The sequence below is a fragment of the Coenobita brevimanus genome, chromosome 84 (genome assembly GCF_032717465.1).
Source record: "Coenobita brevimanus isolate Jiangsu-jjx chromosome 84, ASM3271746v2, whole genome shotgun sequence".
Classification (NCBI taxonomy): Eukaryota; Metazoa; Arthropoda; class Malacostraca; order Decapoda; family Coenobitidae; genus Coenobita; species Coenobita brevimanus.
The window spans coordinates 42,851,764-42,873,161 of record NC_137037.1 but is presented as its reverse complement, the minus strand read 5'-3'; the positions used below and the strand labels follow the sequence as shown (position 1 = coordinate 42,873,161).

The 21,398-nt window shown below is 44.1% G+C and overlaps 1 long non-coding RNA gene across 1 annotated transcript in view; it reads left to right on the top strand.

The window, feature by feature from the left end:
• The first annotated feature begins 19,040 nt into the window (after window positions 1-19,040).
• The window catches only part of LOC145410202 (uncharacterized), a 50,494-nt gene continuing 48,136 nt past the window's right edge, over window positions 19,041-21,398 (top strand). The window contains exon 1 of the long non-coding RNA XR_013899221.1: window positions 19,041-19,086. This is a non-coding gene — a long non-coding RNA (uncharacterized LOC145410202). The remainder of the gene's footprint in view (window positions 19,087-21,398) is intronic.

The following is a 21,398-nucleotide window of genomic DNA, read 5'->3' as shown; positions in this document are numbered from 1 at the left end:
GTCGTCGAACTGGAAGGGTTAGAGAGAGAGAGAGAGAGAGAGAATCTTGAAATTGTTTTGCAGTATGATCCTTTGTCGTCAGTAACACCTGTATTTCTTTTCTTTCATTTTTCCAGCTTGATTATTTTATTATTTATTTATAATTTTTGTTTAGCCATTTACCAATTCACCAGACCACATAATCTTTAGAAATTCCTTAAAACTTCTTCCTTAGCTATTTATGCTGCACATTACACCTTAGTATCCTCCGAGTCAAACTATCGGTGGTATATTATGTTCGTTTTAACCTGGCGAAACTTGCTGCCTAGTCACGAAGAGGTGCTGTGGAAATGCCATCGACCGCTGTACTGTCTTTTTCTGCCGTTGAGCTGAGAGAAAGAAGCTGCAAAATGATGAAAGTCTCTGCGTAGGTAAATAAAATGAAAGAAGATGTTTAGGTGTACAGGCATAACAAATCAGTGAAGAAGTGCCACAAAGCCCCCTGTGTTGCGTGGAACATCGGCCTGCTTGCCTTCAGTTTATCGGGGGTCGTAATCGGGGAACATGTTGAAAATTCTGTCTTGGAATTTTGAAGAGGATAATGTAGACGAGTGTGTGTGTGTGTGTGTGTGTGTGTGTGTGTGTGTGTGTGTGTGTGTGTGTGTGTGTGTGTACTGAGCGGTATTATCTTGGCTTTGGAGAGTACTTAACACCTCTTCCTTAGCGATTTGTTTTGCATTTTTATTCCCTAATATTCTGGTTTGTTATTTCTATTTTTTTTTTTTTTTTTAAATCGAGATGGTATATATCAGTTACATACAGGAGAAGATCAAGGAATTAGGCAAGATACATGGTGAAAGATAGAAGTATATTGATTTTCCTGTGCCATTGAAAATACAGGATTGAGATTATCGTAAACAACACTGTCAAACCTGCTCAGCCTCATTACACATTAGGCGACACTGTGAAGCTTACGCCCTTATTCTGGTCAGTTAAGGAAGCTCTCTCTGGCACCTTTTCCTCAGCGATTTATTTCTGGATCCGGTTGGTTAGTATCCTTTTGTACCTTGTGCTAAGTTTGGCGAGATAAGAATTATTTTAGAAACACAGAAAAGTATTGTAACATGAAGTAAGATAAATCGCTTAGGAAAGGGTGTTAAGGAGCTTTTGTACCTTGTGCTAAGTATGGCGATATTAGAATGATTTTAGAAACAGAAACGTATTGAAACATATATTAAGATAAATCGCATAGGAAAGGGTATTTAAGGAGCTTCCCCACCCGACGAGACTACGGACAACAAACGGAGACAGTACCATAGATAGCGTGATAATGATGCCCCTAACAAATGTATAGTTAACCCCTCCAAGACGTTTTCTCTGACGGGACGCGAGGCAGTTTTCTCGCAAATTTTTCTCTTCCTCCTCTCCCCTGGAAAAAGACCGAGCATTACCCCCTCTCTGGAGAATGGTTACGGTATAGCCACTCCCTTCCCTTATGTAGTTCGCCTCACTCCAGTCCTCACCCCTCACCACTTACCCCTCACCCACACGTCCACCTCTCACCCCTTCCCCTTGACCCCCTTGCTGTGTCCCTTCACCCCACACCCCAGCACTCACCCCTTTTGTCCTTCTCATCGCCTAGGTTTACGCATCATTATCTTGTTCTTGTCACTCAATCATATTCCTCATCCCTCACCCCCCCACCACCATCCCCACTGCCACCACTCACCACCATTAACCCTCACCACAACTACCCTTCATCACCATCATCCCTGACCACCACCATCACCACCACAATCATCAGCCCTCACGACAACCACCAGCACCACCCTTCACCACCACCACTACCACCCTTCACCACCACAACTACCACCACCTCTTTCCTCTCACCACCACCAGCTCTCGCTCCTGCCCTCACCACCAGTCCTCATCACCAGCACTTAGCCTAGTGTGCCAAGAGCCGTGTGTGTGTGTGTGTGTGTGTGTGTGTGTGTGTGTGTGTGTGTAGGGCGTCTATTGTCACTGCTACCTCCCCCCTCCCCTCACTATTTCGGGACCCGCCCTCAATGTCTCTCTCACTATCTTTCACTCTCACTCACTTTTACTCACAAAGTCACTAAAATTCAAGTATTCCACACACACACACACACACACACACACACACACACACACACACACACACACACACACACACACACACACACACACACACACACACACACACACACACACACACACACAGAAGAACCTGTGAAAAGAGGGAGTAACTTTGATGAACTGGAATAAAGGAAGAAAAAGAGACAACAATAAATGGAAAGCAAATAGGAGGGGAAATGAGAAGAGGGGAGAGAGATGAAACTGGATGGAGAGAGAGAGAGAGAGAGTTAAAGATACACAGACCACATTGCCCTTATGGTCCTTCCTTGGCGGCTCGACCGTAATATTAACAGAATGATTAAACTGCTATTTATAGACGCTTAATAACAGGACATTAAAGCGAGAGAGAGAGAGAGAGAGAGAGAGAGAGAGGGAGGAGGGGGGGGGGGCAAAACAGAGTGACTAAGCGTGCGTGTGATCAAATGAAAGTGACATAGAGTGAGTTGGAACACGGATCTGTTGGCTAAGAGAGAGAGAGAGAGAGAAGGGGGGGAGGGGACAAAAGCAATGACTGCAAGTGTGTGTGATTAAATGAAAGTGACATAGAGTGAGTTGGAACACGCATGTGGTGGCTGAGAGAGAGAGAGAGAGAGAGAGAGGTGGTTTAGCGACAGACAGCAGGGACCAGTGGTATTTTTAAAGGTAATGAGGGGAGGGGGAAGGGGGAGAGGGAGGGAGAAAGGGGGAGAGGAAGGGAGAAACAGGGGAGAGGTAAAAAGGAGAGTAGAGGAGAGAAAAGAGTAAAAGGGGTATTGCCGTTGGGAGAAAGGGAGGAATGGAGAGAGAGAGAGTGTGTGTCAGAAGGGAGTTAGACCAATAGGGAGGGTGGAATGGGGAGAGGGGGCGGTGATGAAGGGGAGGGGAGGAGGGAGGGAGAGAAGTGAAAAAGGGGGACGAGTTGGAGGAAAAGAGGGAAGAGGAATTTGGGGAGAGGGAAGGTAGAGTAGGGGAAGAGGGAAGGGAGAGGGAGGGTAAGGGAAGAGGGAAGGGGGAGGGAGGGTAGCCAGGAGAGGGAGAGGAGTGAGGAGGAAGGTATGGTGAAGAAAGGAGGAGAAGAGACGTGAGGAGAGGAGGGTAAAGAAATATGGAAGAAAGCGAGAGAGAAGAAGAAGGAAGTGAGAGAAGGAATGGGATGGGTAGGCAGAAGGGAGAGAAAGTGAGGAATGAAACAGAGAGAGAGAGAGAGGGTGGGTGTTGGACTACCAGCAGCCAATTCTCTTTCCTCTTTTTCGTCACCCCAATCCATCTTTCAGTTCTCTCTCTCTCTCTCTCTCTCTCTCTCTCTCTCTCTCTCTCTCTCTCTCTCTCTCTCTCTCTCTCTCTCCTATCATCTTCCACACTCCCGCCTCTCTTCTTCTCTTCATTCCACTTGATTTGCTTGCGTCGAGGGTGCAAGGTCTTTGAGTATATTTGATGTTTATTGTTCTTTTTTTTTGTATCATCATCATCATCATCATCATCGTCATCATCATCGTTATCATCATCATCATCATCATTGTATTCCATGTTCCCCCAAAAAACACATTATTTTACCTATTATTATTATTATTATTATTATTATTATTATTATTATTATTATTATTATTATTATTGTTGTTGTTGTTGTTGTTGTTGTTGTTGTTGTTGTGGTTGTCTCTTAGCTGCCTGATATACCTGCCTGAATCTCACAAGCATGCCTTTCCCATCCCTTCCTGCCTGAGCTACAATCCCTGCCTCTCAAACTACCCTTCTCCAAGCTGCCTACCCCCTGTGCCTCACCTTAATTGCCCTCCCTGCCTCTCTGCCTAAGCTATAATTTCTGCCTAACCTTTCTTCCTCACCTAAATTGCCTTCCCTGCCTCCCTGTCTAAGCTACAGTTCCTACCTAACCCTTGTGCCTCACCTAAATTACCTTCCCTGCCTAAGCTACATTTCCTGCCTAACTTCTGTACCTCACGTAACTGCTTTCCCAACCTCCCTGCCTAAGCTACATATCCTGCCTGACCTCCCAAATTGTCTTCGTTGCCTCCCTGCCTCCCTGCCTCCCTGCTTGCCTCCCTTCTCGTGCGTCTCTTTCCATGGACTCTGAAAATCGGTGTGGTGAATCCGCAACAATGGACACTGATGAATTTATCCGGGTCAGCAGAACTTTTGAGGCCGCATGTACGTATTCTACCCGGCCTCTGTATCTCACGCTTTTGCCTCTCCTCTTCCTGCCTCACTCTAAGCTGTCTCCTCTGCCTAAGCAACATCCCCCGCCCCCTCTATGTCTGAAAGCTGCCTAACTGTGTGCCTCTCCCAATTTGCTTTCCATGTCACCCTGCCTAAGCTGCAATCCCTGCCTGCCCCTGTGCCTCACTCCACACTGCCTCTCATCTGCCTAACCCCCGATGCACCTGTTGCCTACCCTCTCCTGCCTAACCCACTTTCCCTGCCTACTCCCCCTCCCCTTTGTGCCGCACTCGACGCTCCCCCCCTTCTTCCTCTCCCTCTTCTGCACCTGTTGCCTACCCCCCCCATGCCTACACCCCTCCTCCCTGTACCCCTTCTGCTACACCCCCCTGCCTGCCCCACCTGCCTCACACTTATTTACCCTCTCGCCTCGCTCTGCCTACCTTGAACTGCATACCTCCCCATCCTGCCTCGCCACCTGCCTGCCACTTAGTCTTGCCTCACCCCCCGTACCCCCCTCCATCTCTGCCTCTCCTTATCCCTCCCTCTTTGCCATCTGTACTTGTCCTCCCCTTTCTGTACAGTACCTTTCTGCCTCAACCCTTGCCTCACCCTGCCTCCCCCCTTAACTCACTCCTGCCTCACCCCTTCCTCCCCCCTGCCTCACCCCCTGCCTCATCCTACCTCACCCCCTTCTTAAACTTAGCTATCCTTTCTATCTTATCCCTTACTTACCCCGATTTTGGTATTTTCTCCCTTTTTACTTTTCCCCTGCCTCATCTTGTCTCTCCCTCTGCCTCTACCCCTGCATTGATCTCTCCTTTGTCTGTTCCTCTGCCTCACCCTGTCATTTGTGCCTTCCTACCTTTTCTTTATCATTTCTTTCTCTTTCCCCCTTCCTTTCCCTCTTTGTTGTTTTCCCTTCCTCTCTCTCACTCTGCCACAGCCTCACCTTTGCCTCTCCTGCCTCTCCCCTCCCTTGCTCTTATCTCTCCTCTCTCCTTACTCTTCTGCCTCAGCCCATTCTCTTCCCTACCTCACCCTCACCCGCCATGACGTCTGCATCACTCCTGCCTCACCCTGCCTCTCTCTCTGCTACCTCACCCCTCATCCCTACCTCTACACTTGCCTCACCCTGCCTCTCTACTTCATCCCTGCCTCACCCTGTCTCTGTCCCTGTTACCTCACCCCTCCCTCAACCCTTGCTTCATTCTGCCTCTCTATATCACCCCTGTCTCACCCTGCCCCTCCCCTGTCTCACTCTGTCTCTCTGCCACTTCACTCTTCACCCCCTGCCTCTCCCCGCTGCCTCACCCCCTAGGCCACTATGTGAGGCATGTACCAACCCAGCCAGACGCCACGTAGATACAGATTAAGCCCCAGCATTTACCAGCCCTTACCAGCCCTCACTGCAGCCCTTATTATAGCCCTTACTAGTGTTATAATCAGCTCCAGCCCTTACCAGCCCTCACCAGAGCCCCTCACTGCCCTTACCAACCCCCTACAGAAAGCCCTTTGTTTTCTCTGTGCAACTCTAACCCTCCCCTGAGCCCTTAGAGCCTTCACTGTCTTTCTCTATAGCCCTTGCCCTTCCCCCAGCCCTAAATACAGCCCTTAACCCCCTTTACTCCCTCCCTTACCCCAGCACCTCTCCGTAGCCCCCTGCCCTTCCTAGCCCATGGTACATTACTTTTTTTTAACATTTTTTCTTGCCATCTCCAGACGATTTTATTCAGCTTAGGGGAGACTCTGCTGACTTCGGGGGTTAGATGTAGCCTAATAAACCCCCCTCAGCACGACAGGCCCTTCTTAACTTGAATTAAAAATCGTCTGGTAGCAGTAAGAATCGTCTGAAGAGGGGTTAATGATTCTAACCTTATTAAATGGAGTCTTAGCCCTTATCCCAACCGCCTTTTTTTTCAGCATTTATTTTTTTCTTTCTTTCTTTTTCCTTTAGCCCTTTTGAATTTGGCTCTCTATTGTATTTTGTTTTTCTCTTGGAGGGAACTATTACTGCGGGCTCATGGCCTTTGGTTCCTTCTTCCTCGCATAAAAAAAAAAAAAATAGCTCTCTCTCCCTGCCCCAGCCCTCACCAGCCCTGCAGCCCTTACCATAACTGTGCGTGTGTGTGTGTGAGAGAGAGAGAGAGAGAGAAGGGGAGAGCAAGATATTGAGAAACGAACTGAGAAAGCAGAAAAGGGAATAAGAGGAGAATGATATACCGAAGAAGAGAAGAAAAAAGAAAATACTGAACTAGCCGAGAGAGAGAGAGAGAGAGAGAGAGAGAGAGAGAGAGAGAAAAGACAAACTACCCTCCTCCATCACCTCCAAATTTACCCTTCCACCCACGCCACCACCGCCTCTCTTTAAGCATATGAGCACAGGAGTAGCTCGTAAGAGAAACCGACCTTCCTTGTCATCACCTTAGCCTCAGGGGGTGATGTCACGAGTTACTCAGGACTCAGAAATACTCATAAATACTCACAGTTACTCATAAATACTCACAATTACTCATAAATACTCACAGATACTCATAAATACTCATAGTTACTCAAATACTCATCAGACACTTATAAATACTCAACAAATTCTCATAAATACTCACAGGTACTCATATATGTTCAACAAAAACTCATAAATACCCACAGTTACTCATTAATACTCACAGTTACTCATAAATACTCAACAGATACTCATAAATACTCACAGTTACTCATAAATACTCACAGATACAAATAAATGCACATGTTACTCATAAATACTGACAAATATTCATAAATACTCGACAAATACTCATTAATATTCACAGTTTCTCATAAATACTCACAGATACTTATAAATACTCATAAATACTCACAGATACTCAAATACTCAACAGATACTCATAAATATTCAACAAATACTCATAGATACACAAATACTCATAAATACTCATATACCGGTACTCATAAATATTCAACAAATACTCATAAATACTCATCCGTAAATACTCATAAATACTCAACAAATACTCATAAATACTCAGTTACTCATGGCCCAAGCTCACACATAATACTTTTATTACTGTATCCTTTAGGTGATCTCACCACTCACATATACTCACAAATACTCATAAATACCCAGTTACTCATGGCTGAAGCTCAAGAATACCTAAAAATACTCATAAATACTCACCTTCTTCATCCCTTTATCCTAAAGGTGATGTCACGAAGTATGTCTCATAATTACTCAGAAATACTCACAAATACCCGTAAATATCCTTAGGCTTATAATCTAAAGCGTATCAGATTCCCAGGACTAGCTCATAAAAGAATCCGATCCTCTTCATCTCTGTATCCTCTCGGCCATGTCACACTCATGCTCATAAATACTCTTAAGCTCTTTATCGTGAGTTTCGCAAAGTACCTCATAAGAAAAAAATCTTCTCTTGTCACGTGTATCTTGTGTCGACTCATAATCTCACAAAGTCGAGCTAATAAAATCTGACCTACTCCCAGGGTCTGTCACGTTTTCTTCCTCATCAACTCATAATCTCTCTCTCTCTCTCTCTCTCTCTCTCTCTCTCTCTTTACCTAGGCTTCTTCCCCCTATGGAGGTTATAATATTCAGAAGCTATAATTACGAGGAGGATCATAATGATGATGATAATTATAGTAGTTATATTAATAATAATAATAATAATAAGAAGAAGAAGAAGAATGATAATAATAATAGCAATAACAATAATAATAAAAAATAATAATAATAATAATAATAAGAATGATAATAATGGTAATAATTATCATTCTTTTTCTGTGCCTGCCCTCCTCTCTTCCTATTTCTCCCATCTTTCCTGTCACTTCTTATTGCCTTTTCTTTCCATTACAGGTGGCTTTACATTGAGTGACAACCCAAATGGTTTCTTGTAAGCCAAGAAACCATTTACAACGCTGGGTGGTAAACATATAACCAAACCATACGTGCTCCTTACGTGTCAACAAGTGGGTTGGTGGAGGGTTAGTGCCCCTCCCTGTAAAACAAATAAATCAAGAGTCAAATGGCCACCCCTTACGGGATTATGGCGTCTGGCAATAGATAGATAGATAGAAATAATAAACAGGAACCAGAGATCGCGATATTTTCACCAAACCATTAGTGAAGGTAAAGAACACCTGTGTAATGATAGCAAGTGCTCTGTGATTATACTACCCTCTCGCCCCATCTCCTTTCCCCCACCTCCCCAGCCTCACCCCAACCTTGGCCCACATACTCCCCCTCCCCCTCCTTCTCACCACCCTCACCCCACATACTCCCCCTCTCCCCCACCTTCCCTCCTCAGCGTATATTATTATCCTTATCCTGGTCATTCTCAGTCCTTCATTCCAATTCAATCATTTTAATTGAATAATATCCTTTATTGAATTATATCCTTTATCATACAATTTATCCTCTCATTCCCATGACCTTTTCATTTATTTATTTATTTATTTATTTTTTGTTATTTATGTAGTGGTGGTATTACAGTGATATGAATAATAGACAAGGGAATATTAAAGTGTAGGCTAATATGCAAAATAAATCGCAATTTGAGAGGTACTACGAAGCTTCATTGTGCCATTTAGAATTCTCTCTCTCTCTCTCTCTCTCTCTCTCTCTCTCTCTCTCTCTCTCTCTCTCTCTCTCTCTCTCTCGATGTAGCCTTAGTAAACCCCATCAGCACGAGAACCCATAGCTGAATGAAATCGTCTGGCGAGAATACAATAGAAAAGACGTTACCCTTTGTGTGTGTGTGTGTGTGTGTGTGTGTGTGTGTGTGTGTGTGTGTGTGTGTGTGTAAGACCTGGATACTCTTTTCTTACGCCCCTCCAACACACTACCCCATCCCCCAGTGGAATAAAATTTTCAGAAAGTAGGAACAATATATTGAAAAAAAAATCATCGCCAGAATCATGACTTAAGAAATTTTAGGACCGGATGGGAAAGGAGTTCAATGAAATCAGGATAAAGTCGAGTCAGGGTTTAAAAAATAGAATTAAATGTGCTTGGAAGAGTAAATTAATCTGGATAAAGTTAAGTGGATTTAGAGTGTGACTGGAGTGGAATGAAAGGCCACAATGTAAGTCAGGGTGAAAATGTGTATGCTGGGAAGGTGACTGAGGTAGAATGAAGGGCCGGAGTGTAGCAAGGGTGTAGTGGTGGAGTAAATAAACACTCACTAGGGTCACACCTGCACCGCCACCACCTCCACTACCATCTCCTCTACCACCACCACCACCTCCTCCTCCTCCTCCTCCTCCTCTGCCTCCTGTACCACCACCCTGCCACCTTCGCACTCTTCTAGAAGTGTCCCGGAACGTCCCATTGATGTCACTTGCCTTGACGTCACTTGCTCTCACCTCACCTCACCCATGGCACACCACCACCACCAGCATAATACGTCATCCCCCTACTGTTACCCGCCTACCACACGTCAGCACACCACACTCATTCACCACCACCACCACCACCACCACAACGCGTCATCCTGCTGCAATACCCAACCTGCCACACTCCAGCATACCACACTCACTCACCATCCCACCACTATCACAAGCACATCAGCTCGTCTTCTTTCATATCTCACCCATATACCTACCACACCCCAGCATACCACATTCATTTACCACACCACCACTACAACCACCACACGTCATCCTTCCATCATTCGCCACCCACCCATGCACCACCCACCCGTCAGCGTCTCACATCCATTCACCACACAACGTCGCACCCACATACCACACCAACCAAACCACCACCACCACGCACTGCACCAAACACTACCATACCACAACCTTTCATCACATAGAGTGTTGGTTTCATACAATATCTACCCAGTCACCACCCAACACCACTATAGCACTCCACACCACCACACATCACCCTTCCACGTCACTCCACTCACCCTGCCACCCCACACACCTTCCACAAACGTCCCCCACCCCTGCAATCCACCCTACCTCCCACCTACCACACTACCATCACAGCGTCCTTATCACCCCGCATCGCACCTATCCCACAGCCTGATCCTACCACAGCACTCCATCCAACCCCTCACACCATGTCCTTCCCACCACCCTACACGTCATTGACACCCTGCTGTTAATTCCTTGTCACAACTTAGCATTCCAGACGGAGTTATGGCAGAGTTACGAGAGAGACAGCGTTGCAGCTCATTCATCACACCAATACCTACCCCACCACAACCCTCCACCCCTACCCTTCCTAGCCCATCTGACACCCTACCACACCTCAGCCCACCACCCCACCTTACCCTCCCCATCACCCCCACCTGTCTGGCCACCGCTGTCCCTGCCCTGCCCACCTGTGCACCAATGAGCGGGCAGGAGGGGGAGAGCAGGTGGCATATATAGCACGTGAGTGAGTCCACCCACCACCATAATTGAGATATACAAGGGCGAGGGAAAGAGCCAGTGGAGTCAGTCTGCCCCTCACTCTTACTGACCCGTATTTTCTAGGGGGGGGGGGGCTCGGACATTCGTAACACCTCCTCCAGACCGATTTATTCTGAACATTACTCCTCAGTATCCTCTTGTATAATGATCTAGACGCAATTAAAATGATACAAATAGCATATAAGAGAATGTTAAGGTTTAAATTGCAAAATAAATCGCTAAGGAAGACATGCCACAACTTCATCTGTGTCACCCTGAATATGGCTTCTTCCCTGGGTGTGCGCGGACGAGAAAAAGTGCATCATTAAAGTTTGTAAGACCTAGACGATTTATTTGCTAAGTGGGAGGGAGGGTTAGGATGATGTAATGATGATGATGATGATGATGCACAGGACTGGAGGAATGTGTTCAGTAGACTTAATTAAGATGGATACAGTTGCGCCTGGAGAATTTTTAAAAGTGTGAGATATGCTGATGGTGATGATGATGGTGATGTACAGGACAGCAGGAATGTGTTCATTAAAGCTTGAATTAAGATGAATACAGTAGGACCTGGGAATTTATTAAGAGCGTGAGATAGGGTGATGATGATTATGATGGTGCTGCTGCTGATGATGATGATGACGACATTGTAACGCTCATGGATGTGTTTGTTAGGGTGTACTTGATCTATGGACCTCGGTGGCTGGTTGGTTAACGTGTTCGCCGCCTGATTAACGTGTGTCCTAGTGCTGGGTTCGAATCCGAGCGTGGGAGACATTTAAAGTGAGGGCTGATTGTATGTCCTTTCATGTGCTAGTTTATATTGGCGTCATGTTAGGTCTTAAAGATTGATTATATGGTACAGATCCAGACATACAGACACAGCCAATGAATAACAACTATACTCCTTTCATCTTAACTTGGCCCTGATGTTCGTCCTTCCACAGTCTGTTTGGTGTAGCTCATTGGTAGAAGAAGGCAGTACTGTGGATTTACATACTTCCATAGCACTTCTTCATGACTAGCATCACTTTCTAGCGTTAATATAGTTACAACTCAGAATTCAAGATAGGGAGTTCAGAATTTTTGGCCAAGTTAGAGATAGGGAGATGGGAATTTTAGGCCGAGTTATAGGGAAAGTCCTATAATATGCATCCACTCCTGTTACCGTCTTGGCCAGCATTAGAGAGGGTAACTTTTGGCTGTCACTCTCCCTCCGAGGAAAATGCCCTGGGTGTGTGTGTGTATGTGTGTGTGTGTGTGTGTGTGGAGGTTGTATGTGTTTTCCTATGCACAGAATGTATAGGAAAATGTGTGTGTGTGTGTTGTGTGTGTGGAGTTTGTATGTGTTTTCCTATGCACAGTATGTATAGGTAAATATATATGTGTGTGTGTGGAGTTTGTATGTGTTTTCCTATGCACAGTATGTTTGGGTAAATATGTGTGTGTGTGTGTGTGTGTGTGTGTGTGTGTGTGTGTGTTGTCAGCGTGTCTGCCACCATTGCCACCTCTCTGTGCTAAGATTATACCAGTGTTAGTCACCCTCCCCTGCCAGAACCTGTGTTCCTTTACCCTGTCCTCTGCCTCACCCGCCCAATCTCAGTCCTACTTTTTTCTGTCTTACCCTGCCCTACCCTGCCATTAATCTTACCCTGTCCTGTGTCGCCTTGTCTTTAACACTTCCCTACCTTGAATCTAACCTTCCTCTTCCGTAACTCTAACCCTTCACTAACCTGCCCCTAATCCTTCTCTGCCGTGCCTCTAACCCTGCCCTACCTTACTTCTAACCCTGCCTTGCCCTGCCTTTAAATCTGCCCTGTCTTACCCCTACCCCTGCCTTGCACTGTCACCAACCCTGCTCTACCTTACCTCTAACCCTGCCTTGTCTCTAACTCTGTCCTACTCTGCCACTAACCCTGTACTGCCCTGCTCTGCCTTCCCATGCTCTTCTCAGTCCACAATCTTACTCTTCCATGCCCTGCCCTGCCCTGCTTTGTACATGTAATGACCTTCCATACCCTACCCTGCCCGTCCCTACCTTTCCAATCTAGCCTATCATATCTCTCTCTCTCTCTCTCTCTCTCTCTCTCTCTCTCTCTCTCTCTCTCTCAAGCAGTGTGGTCCTGCAAGGTGTTACTTCTCACAATTTTCCTGTACGACTGATTACCGGGGGGGGGGGGCAGGAGGTCGCAGAGGGCCTTCCTCTTTACCATCCTGTTGCTACCCTCTTCAGTGAGACAGGTTTTATTATTATTATTATTATTATTATTATTATTATTATTATTATTATTATTATTGGTAGGTGGGGGCGCTCACCATCCACCGCTCTCAGGTGCCTGTCTTTTCCTCTCGTCCTTCCTTCTTTCCCTCTTTCCTCTTCTGTTTTTCTTTCCTTCATTCTTTCCTCTTCCTTCTGTCTACGGGTGGCCCTACACTGAGTGACAAGCCAAATGGTTTCCTGTACACCAGAAAACCATTTACTACGCTGAGTGGTAACCATATAATCAAATTATGGTTCCCGGTGGTTTAGTGGGTAATTACGGAGCTCCAATCGGATTGAGCCGGTAAAGGTTTATAGCCAAGGGGTAGTTGGGGTTTAATGCTCACGTAATGCCACTCAGGGATGAGTGAGACTGGTCACTCTCATCTTAAATGTCAGGTCCAACTTGCCTTGCCCCGGGGTCAAACGCTCCTCATGGGGCAACACTGAATTAAATGATGATGATGATGATGATGATGATTTTTATTAGTTACTACTGCTACTACTCCTACCACCACCACCACTACTATTACTACTACTAGTACTACTACCGCCACCATTATTATTATTATAATTATTGTTGTTGTTGTTGTTATTGTTGTTAAGCTACCAGCGGACGATTTTATTCAGCTGTAGAGAGATGTGTTAGTGAAGGCTACATCTATCCCCTCCAGTTCAGGTCTTCCAAGCTGAAAAAATCGTCTGGTTCTAGCAAGATTAAAATAAACAGTAGTTGATGGAGTGAAGGAGTAAAGCCTCTGTAATTATAAGGTAAATCTTTCTAAACCGTCTTGAAGGAACCGCTGTGTCTGTGTGTTCTGTGTATCTCTATGTAACTCTCATAGGAATGATAGGGAGAGGAGGAAGAGAGACAGGGAGGAGAAAGATATGATGGGAAGAAAATAGGAAGGAAAGGGGGAAGTAAGGTAGGAAAGGAGGAAAAGTGGAAGAAGAGAGGAAATGAGCTGGGAAGGTAGGAGAGAGATAGGAAGAAAAGAGAAAGTGAGGGAGGAAGAGAGATGGAAAGGGAGGGAAAGAGAAAGTAAGAGAGGAAGAGAGATGGGGAAAGAAGTTGGAAGAGAGATGAGGTGGAATGATGAGTGACAGGAAGGGAAGAAGACAGACAGGAAGAGAGAAGAAGAGATACGAAAGGTTAGAAGAGAGATGGAAAGGGAGGAAGAGAGGTAGGAAGAGAGAATGAGAAACAGGAACAAGGAAAAAGACGTAGAGTGGGAGGAAAAGAGAGAGAGAGAGAGAGATAGAGGGGAAAAGAGAGGAAGAGAAATAGGAGGAAAGGAGACAGGAAGGGATGTAAAAGCGTGCAAAGGAAAGAGTAATTAAAACATTCAGAAAGGGAAGTACAGAAAAACACACTTAAATACAGACTGAAAAACAAAGGGTACAGTGCAGCAAAAATACAAAGGGAAGAATACAGACTGAAATACAAAGGGAGGAATACAGACAGAAATACAAAGGGCAGAATACAGCTTGAAATACAAAGGGAAGAATACAGACTGAAATACAAGGGGAAGATAAGCGAAATACAAAGGGAATAAGAAGCATCAGGATTTACGTAAGGATTTCTCGGGCCAAAGCATCTGGTGAGGTGCAAGAGATAAATCCCTAAGGTGCAGTGGAGGGGAATGTGGAGGTGCTTTGATGGTGGTGTGGTGTTGCAGTGGAGTTATGTGGAGAGAGAGAGAGAGAGAGAGAGAGAGAGAGAGGGAGTTGTAAAAGGATTAATGAGCTATTTCTAATCCCTCCACACACACACACACACACACACACACACACACACACACACACACACACACACACACACACACACACACACACACACACACACACACACACACACACACACACACACACACACACACACACACACACACACACACACACACACACACACACACACACACACACACACACACACACACACACACCAAGCTTCCTTTGTTACTCTCCTGCACAACAGACGCCTTAAGCAGCGTTTGATGTCCGTGTGTAGTTCATTAATTGGCCTCCTGTTTACCTATCTCTTGTCTTCTTTCTCCACATTTCTTATTAACACTCTCAGGCTCCTATGACTCACTCTCAGCTGAATAAAATCGTCTGGCATTAGCTGGAATAGAATACTAGAGTTGCCATGACCGTGAGAGGGTTAAATTCTTACTCTTTATCCCTCATCTTTCTCTCCTCCTCCTCCTCCTCCCATCCCTCTCCTGCTTTCTCTCAACTTCCTTCCCTCTCACATTCCCTTTCCTTCCTTCTTTCTTTCTTTCCTCTTCCTCCTCGCTTCTCCTTCCGTCTCTCTTCTTACTTTTCCTTCCTTCTTTCCCTTTGCAACCCTTTAACACTCTCCTTCATGTTTTCCGTTTTCCCCATCTTTTTCTTTCCCTCTCCTTCCTCCCCATCACCCACTTACCCCATTCTCTTTCCCCACCCATCATCTCCCTGTCCTTCCTGTTCCTTCCTCTCCTTTCCTCTCTGTCTTTCCCTTCTTTCTCCCACTCCCCTATGCCTCTCCCCTGCCCCTCCCTCTCCCTTCTGCCTTTCCCTCCTCACATCCCCCTTCCCACTCTCCTTTCCCATTCCTCTCCCCTTCCCTATTCTCATCCACCCCCTCTTACTCTCCTCCCACATCCCCATCTCACTCTCCTCTTCCCTTCATTCTTCTTTCCTCCCTCCCATCACTCTCCCATATTCCTCCCTCTACTCCATCATTTTTCCCTCTCCCCCCCTCCTTACCCCTTCTCCCCCTCTCCCCCGCACCCACAATTAAAAGAAAAAAAGGGAAGACAAAACACTCAGGAAGGTCCAAATACGCAAAAGAAAACGAGGCATCGAGAGAAGAGTAAGTTGGGGGGACTGAAGAAAAATCGTGGAAAATAAACCGCTCGTGTTTCTCTTGAAGTGGCGGGGTGTGTTGGCGTGTGAGGGAAGCAAGGGGCTCGTATTTATCAAGAATCTTAGCCTCGTAACTCCTATGACGTGTCTTTTCCCTCACTCGCTCTACTACACTATTTTCACTTCAACTTGGCCCAGATTTTCGTCCTTTTGCAGCTTATTTCCCGTAGCTCAGTGGCAGAAAAGGGCTATACCACGGCTCCACATCCTCTTCACAGCACTTCTTCGTGACTATCATGATATTCCCTCGTGTTGATCTGTTGCTCTAACTCAATATTCAGGATGGAGAGATGGCATTTTGTAGTCCAAGTTAGAGTGAATAGGGTATAGATAGTTTTGTTTTGCTGACCAAGGATTTATGTTAGTGAAGGGGTCAGTGGAGAGAGAGAGAGAGAGAGAGAAGGAGGGAGGGAGGGAGAGAGAGAGAGAGAGAGAGAGGGAGGGAAGGAGGGAGAGAGAGAGAGAGAGGGGGGGGAGGAAGAAGTAGAAATAGAGTAAGAAAGAATATGAAGAAACGAATAAAGAACGAAGTCTCTCCTAAGCTAAATAAAAGCTAGTAAAGGTAATAAGAATACATCAATACGCCATCGGAGCGAAGGGGTTAAACAATTTGCAGAGTGAACGAAATCCATTGCAGTTTAACATCAAAAATCTTCCCATTTTCGCATTTTTTCACCTTGATATTCAGTTTAGTTCGGTGGAAAAGTGAGTGACAGATGCAGGAGCCAAGGCGAAAGAAAAAGCAAGCGAAATTATACGGAGATTAGGGTGGTATTCTAGGTGGCTTTATACTCTTCTTAATACCTTTCTCTGAGCGATTTATTTGGTCTGGTACGCTTTGATATTTCCCTTTATTTTCTGGGGTTACATGTGTTTTTATTACCGACATTGCCTTATTAGTATGGACAAGGAATAAAACGGCGCAATACTCAGAATAAATCGCTGAGGAAATTGTGCTGTGGGATTTTTGGGTGGTTGTAGAATACGGGCTCAAGAAAGTTTATAAATATGGAGCCAGAGCGACGGGGTTTGATCTCAGGGCTGGTGTTTTGACGGCCAGCCACCACCAGCCCTCTCCCTCACCCCCTCACCCTCCTCCCCACTCGCCCCCTCACTCGCCCCCTCACCGTCACTTGCCCCCTCACCCCAGCCGCTCTCTCCCTTTCATCTCAGTTTTATTTTGTGTGTGTGTGTGTGTGTAAGGTTGTTGGGTGAGTGTATTTTATGTATGTGTGTTTTGTATCAATGTTATTTTATGGGAGTTGTATATAGTTGTGTGTGTGTGTGTGTGTGTGTGAGGGGGAGAGTTTATATGTATGTGTACTCTTGTATGTTTTATGAGTGTATGTGCCTATGTGTGTGCCAGTATTAACTACACTATACAGGTACGCAGTAAATATTTCCATACGTTTGTCCATATTTTAATTGAAATTCTCTGCACTTATTTTCTATTTTATTTCTTTATATTCTTTTTATTTAGGGGGGGCGAGACATTGACAGAGTTAGCAGAGCGTAAATATGCTACTCGTCAGCGAAAGTCAACAAGAAGCGCTATTCTTACATCTTGCTAATTTTGAATTTTTTTTTTTTTTTTTACATTTTTCGCTTTGATTTTTCGTGATGGTCTTGGTAAAATTAATATAGATTGATGAATGGATGGATGGATGGATAGGCTGATTGATGGTATATATGTATGTACTGTATATATGAATGTATATATGTAGGTAGGTAGGCAGGTAAGGTGTGTAGGTAGGGCATAGGTAGATAGATAGACATTGATAAATACGGTGTAGATAGATGGAGATATGGAGTTCATTGAGTAGGCAAATAATAAATCTAGAAACTACACCACAGAAAAAAATAGACATAAATAGAACAGGGATTGATCGATGAAATGATAAACAGATAGATTGAGAGAGAGATCCGGAAGATAGGCAGATGCATAGATAGGTAGATAGATAGATAGATAGATTGGTGGTAGGTAGGTATTTAGATATCCAGTTTCTGTAGACAAGGAGAGACATAGATAGATAGAGATGGATGGATAGATTGACTGATAGATAGATAGACAGATAGATATAGTGTGAGAGGTAATGTGAAAGGTAGACAGAGTAGGAGATACTAGTTAAAAAGCAGATAGATAAATAAATAGATAGATACTTGGTAAATAGATAAATAGGTGAATGTGTAGGGATTATGTGGTAGTAGATATATAGTTAAAATAGCACATGTAGTAGATAGGGATGATGTGATACGATGTAAGGTGATAGATAGAAAATAGACAGACAGACACAGAGACACACAGAAAGACACAGAGATAGACAGACAGACAGGTAGGTAGATAGATAGATAGAGATTTGTTGTAGGTGGGTAGATATCAATTTGGCAAACAGACAAACAGATAGATGGATAGGTAGATAGATGGGAGGCAGTTAGATATCCAGTTGGTTAATAGACAGACAGGCCGATAGATATAAATAGATAGGTATTGTAGGTATGTAAGTAGACGTGAATAGACACAGACAGGCCAGGAGATATAAATAGATAGATGGATAGATAGACAGATAGGTAGTTAGGTAGGTAAGTAGACAGAGAGATAGGTAAGTTGATAGGTTAACAGAGATGGAGACAGCAGACAGGCAGATAGAAAGATAGAGAATTAGATAGATAGATAGATAGATAGTCAGTGTGGGAGGCAGAGTGTGAGAGTGAGGGTCTGTGAACGTCTTGGCTCAGCGTCTTAATTTATTCTCCTAAAAACAGCGTCGACTCGGAAGGAAATTATTTAAATGCTCTTAAAGCCTTGGCCAACTTAAGGTGGAGACGAAAAGCACTTCTCATTCATTTAACCACCACCGTACGTCGCCTAACTTAACCTAACTTATACTAGGCTAAACTTAATTTCACTTAATATAGACCTGTTTTTCGTAACCTAATCCAGTTCTGTATATTGTGGGCAAACTTACTCTACTGACTTAACCTAACCTAACTTAACCTAACGTAACCTTACATTACCTTTCCTTACCTAATCTATCCTAATCCTACCTTGCCTAGCCTGCCCTTCCCTAATTTAACCTCTGTGTTGTATGACCATTAAAACTATCCACTTTAACATTCCAGATGCCGAACAACAAGAATAAAACAAAAATCATCCCACGATTATATGAAAGTGACGGGTTTTCGACGCGTGTAGATTTTGCGGCAGCCTGTAGGTGAGTGTATAATGGATTTTATTTTTTTATTCAGTTGTTTATTTACTTATTTACTGATTTATTAACTTACTGATTTCTATATTTTTCCGTATTTTTTGTTTGCTGAATTATTTGTATTCATTTCCGTATTTATTATTTATTTCTTATTTATTTACTTGTTTTAGTGCAGTATAATTAAAGAACATTATAACTTCTCATGAACCTGTGGAGGTGGAGGGAAAAGACATTCATAAATTATTTCCAGCAGTCATACAAAATTTCCATATTGATCACTAACTTCTGACATTCACATAAAGTTTTCACACCGAGATTAAAGATCAGTTATGGAGATGAAAATTATAGCCTGTGTTTCATATAGAATCACATATTGTTATTAATCTTCATTCATCGTGCCAAAATAAAATTCGATATTATTTCCTTAGCTATCCACAGTAAATGAAAATAAAAAGACCACTTGGCAACTAGTATTCGAAAACCTAAGTCGCTTGTATGATGTCACGAGCCGCTTTCAAGAGTGAAGATGGCTTATACACGAAACACATTAACCTTGTTGCAACACAGTACATCATTTTTGCATCACTGGACAGTACTGCTGTTACACTTTTGGCATTGCGATATTTCTACGTGGGAAAATGTAAATAGCTAAATAACACGTTATAGGAGTCAACAAGCTCTTAGCGGCTCTATCGGGCCACTTAGCGCTTTCCCCCGAGACACACACTGACACCAAACTTGACATGGACCTGCTCTGACATACCGGTCATACCCGTGCCAAATTTTAGTCCGTTCCACCCAGCGTTATGACCTTTAGAGGGTTCCCAATATCTGGCGAAAAATCGGGCATGAAAGTGCGCGTGGCTCGTACACAACTGACCGCACGCAAATATAATTTACACCATCGTTGTCAGCTGGTCGTTCCGCGTCCTTTGATGTATGGCCCGTGGAAATCCGAGGGAGTCAGATGTGGACAGACACACACACACACAACGCATATTTGCATAGTGTTATTGATGTATTTTTAAATGTTTCAGAGTCGGACGCTGCATTTTGGACAACCCTGGTGCATTAGTATAACGCATTTTTTTTTTTTTTTTTTTTTTTTTTTTTTTGACGTACGTGATACATATTGATGTGCACGTGTCCCCATATTAGGATCTGTCTCCTTTATTGACCTTTACCATATAACTTCTGATATTCCATCTATAAATCCCATGTTCATAACAAACTTCTGACTTTCGCCCATCCATAAAAATTCTCCTTAGTCTTATCTAATTTCTGTCAGTCCATCAAAATTTTATTTCCACAGTTGATTTTTTATTTTCCAACAAAAATTCATTGCGAAAATATTACATGTAGATGAGTATTGTTATTCCTGTGCGTTTTCATACCGGATGCATCACCAGGAGAGAGAGAGAGAGAGAGAGAGAGCATGTATGATACTCTTTTTCCATTTCCGTAACCGGGTCCCCTTTGTTTGTACAGCTTTCTACACACAGTAGGCATCTCCAGCCACCCATCGTTCCATCTGTCCATCCATCAGTTCATCTTTTCATCCATCTGTGTATCGTTCTATCCATCTGTACATACATTCATCCATCACTCCATCAGTGCAGCCATCTGTGCATTTATTCATTCATCTATCCGTTTCTATCCACCCATCGGTCAACCTACTCATTTATTTTATACATGTCTTTATCTTGTTATATCTCTGTCTAACCTTCTGTCTTTTTATGTATTAATTAGACAAGCCCTTCTATATGTCTGTCTGTCTGCCACGGTCTATCCATGTCTATCTATATTATCTATTTATCTATCTCTTAATCCATCTTTACACTTATCGGTCCCTGTCTGTATCTAGCTGTCTGTCTGTCTGTCACTTCCCTCCCACCTCTGACTGCTGTTCATTTTTCAACTTCACTGACTCACGTAAATCAGGTGTCTGTTTACTTTTCCAATCTGTCCTTCTGTTTACTCTCTCTCTCTCTCTCTCTCTCTCTCTCTCTCTCTCTCTCTCTCTCCTGTATGTTACTTTCCTTCAACATGTCCATTTTTATGAATATCCGATATTGGGCATAGACTAGATAATCCGTTCCCTGAGACTTAGCAGTAGTGTGAAACAGGGTGGTACACACATACACACACACACACACACACATACACACACACCTTTACATGTCGCCACCTGGGCACTGATACCCACCGTCCATACAGGCATTTGTGTTTTTCTAATGTATCCGATTTTGGGGGTAAACTTGGATTCCCTAAAATAATGCATTCCTTCTACGCGCAACAAATGGCACCACACAGCTTCA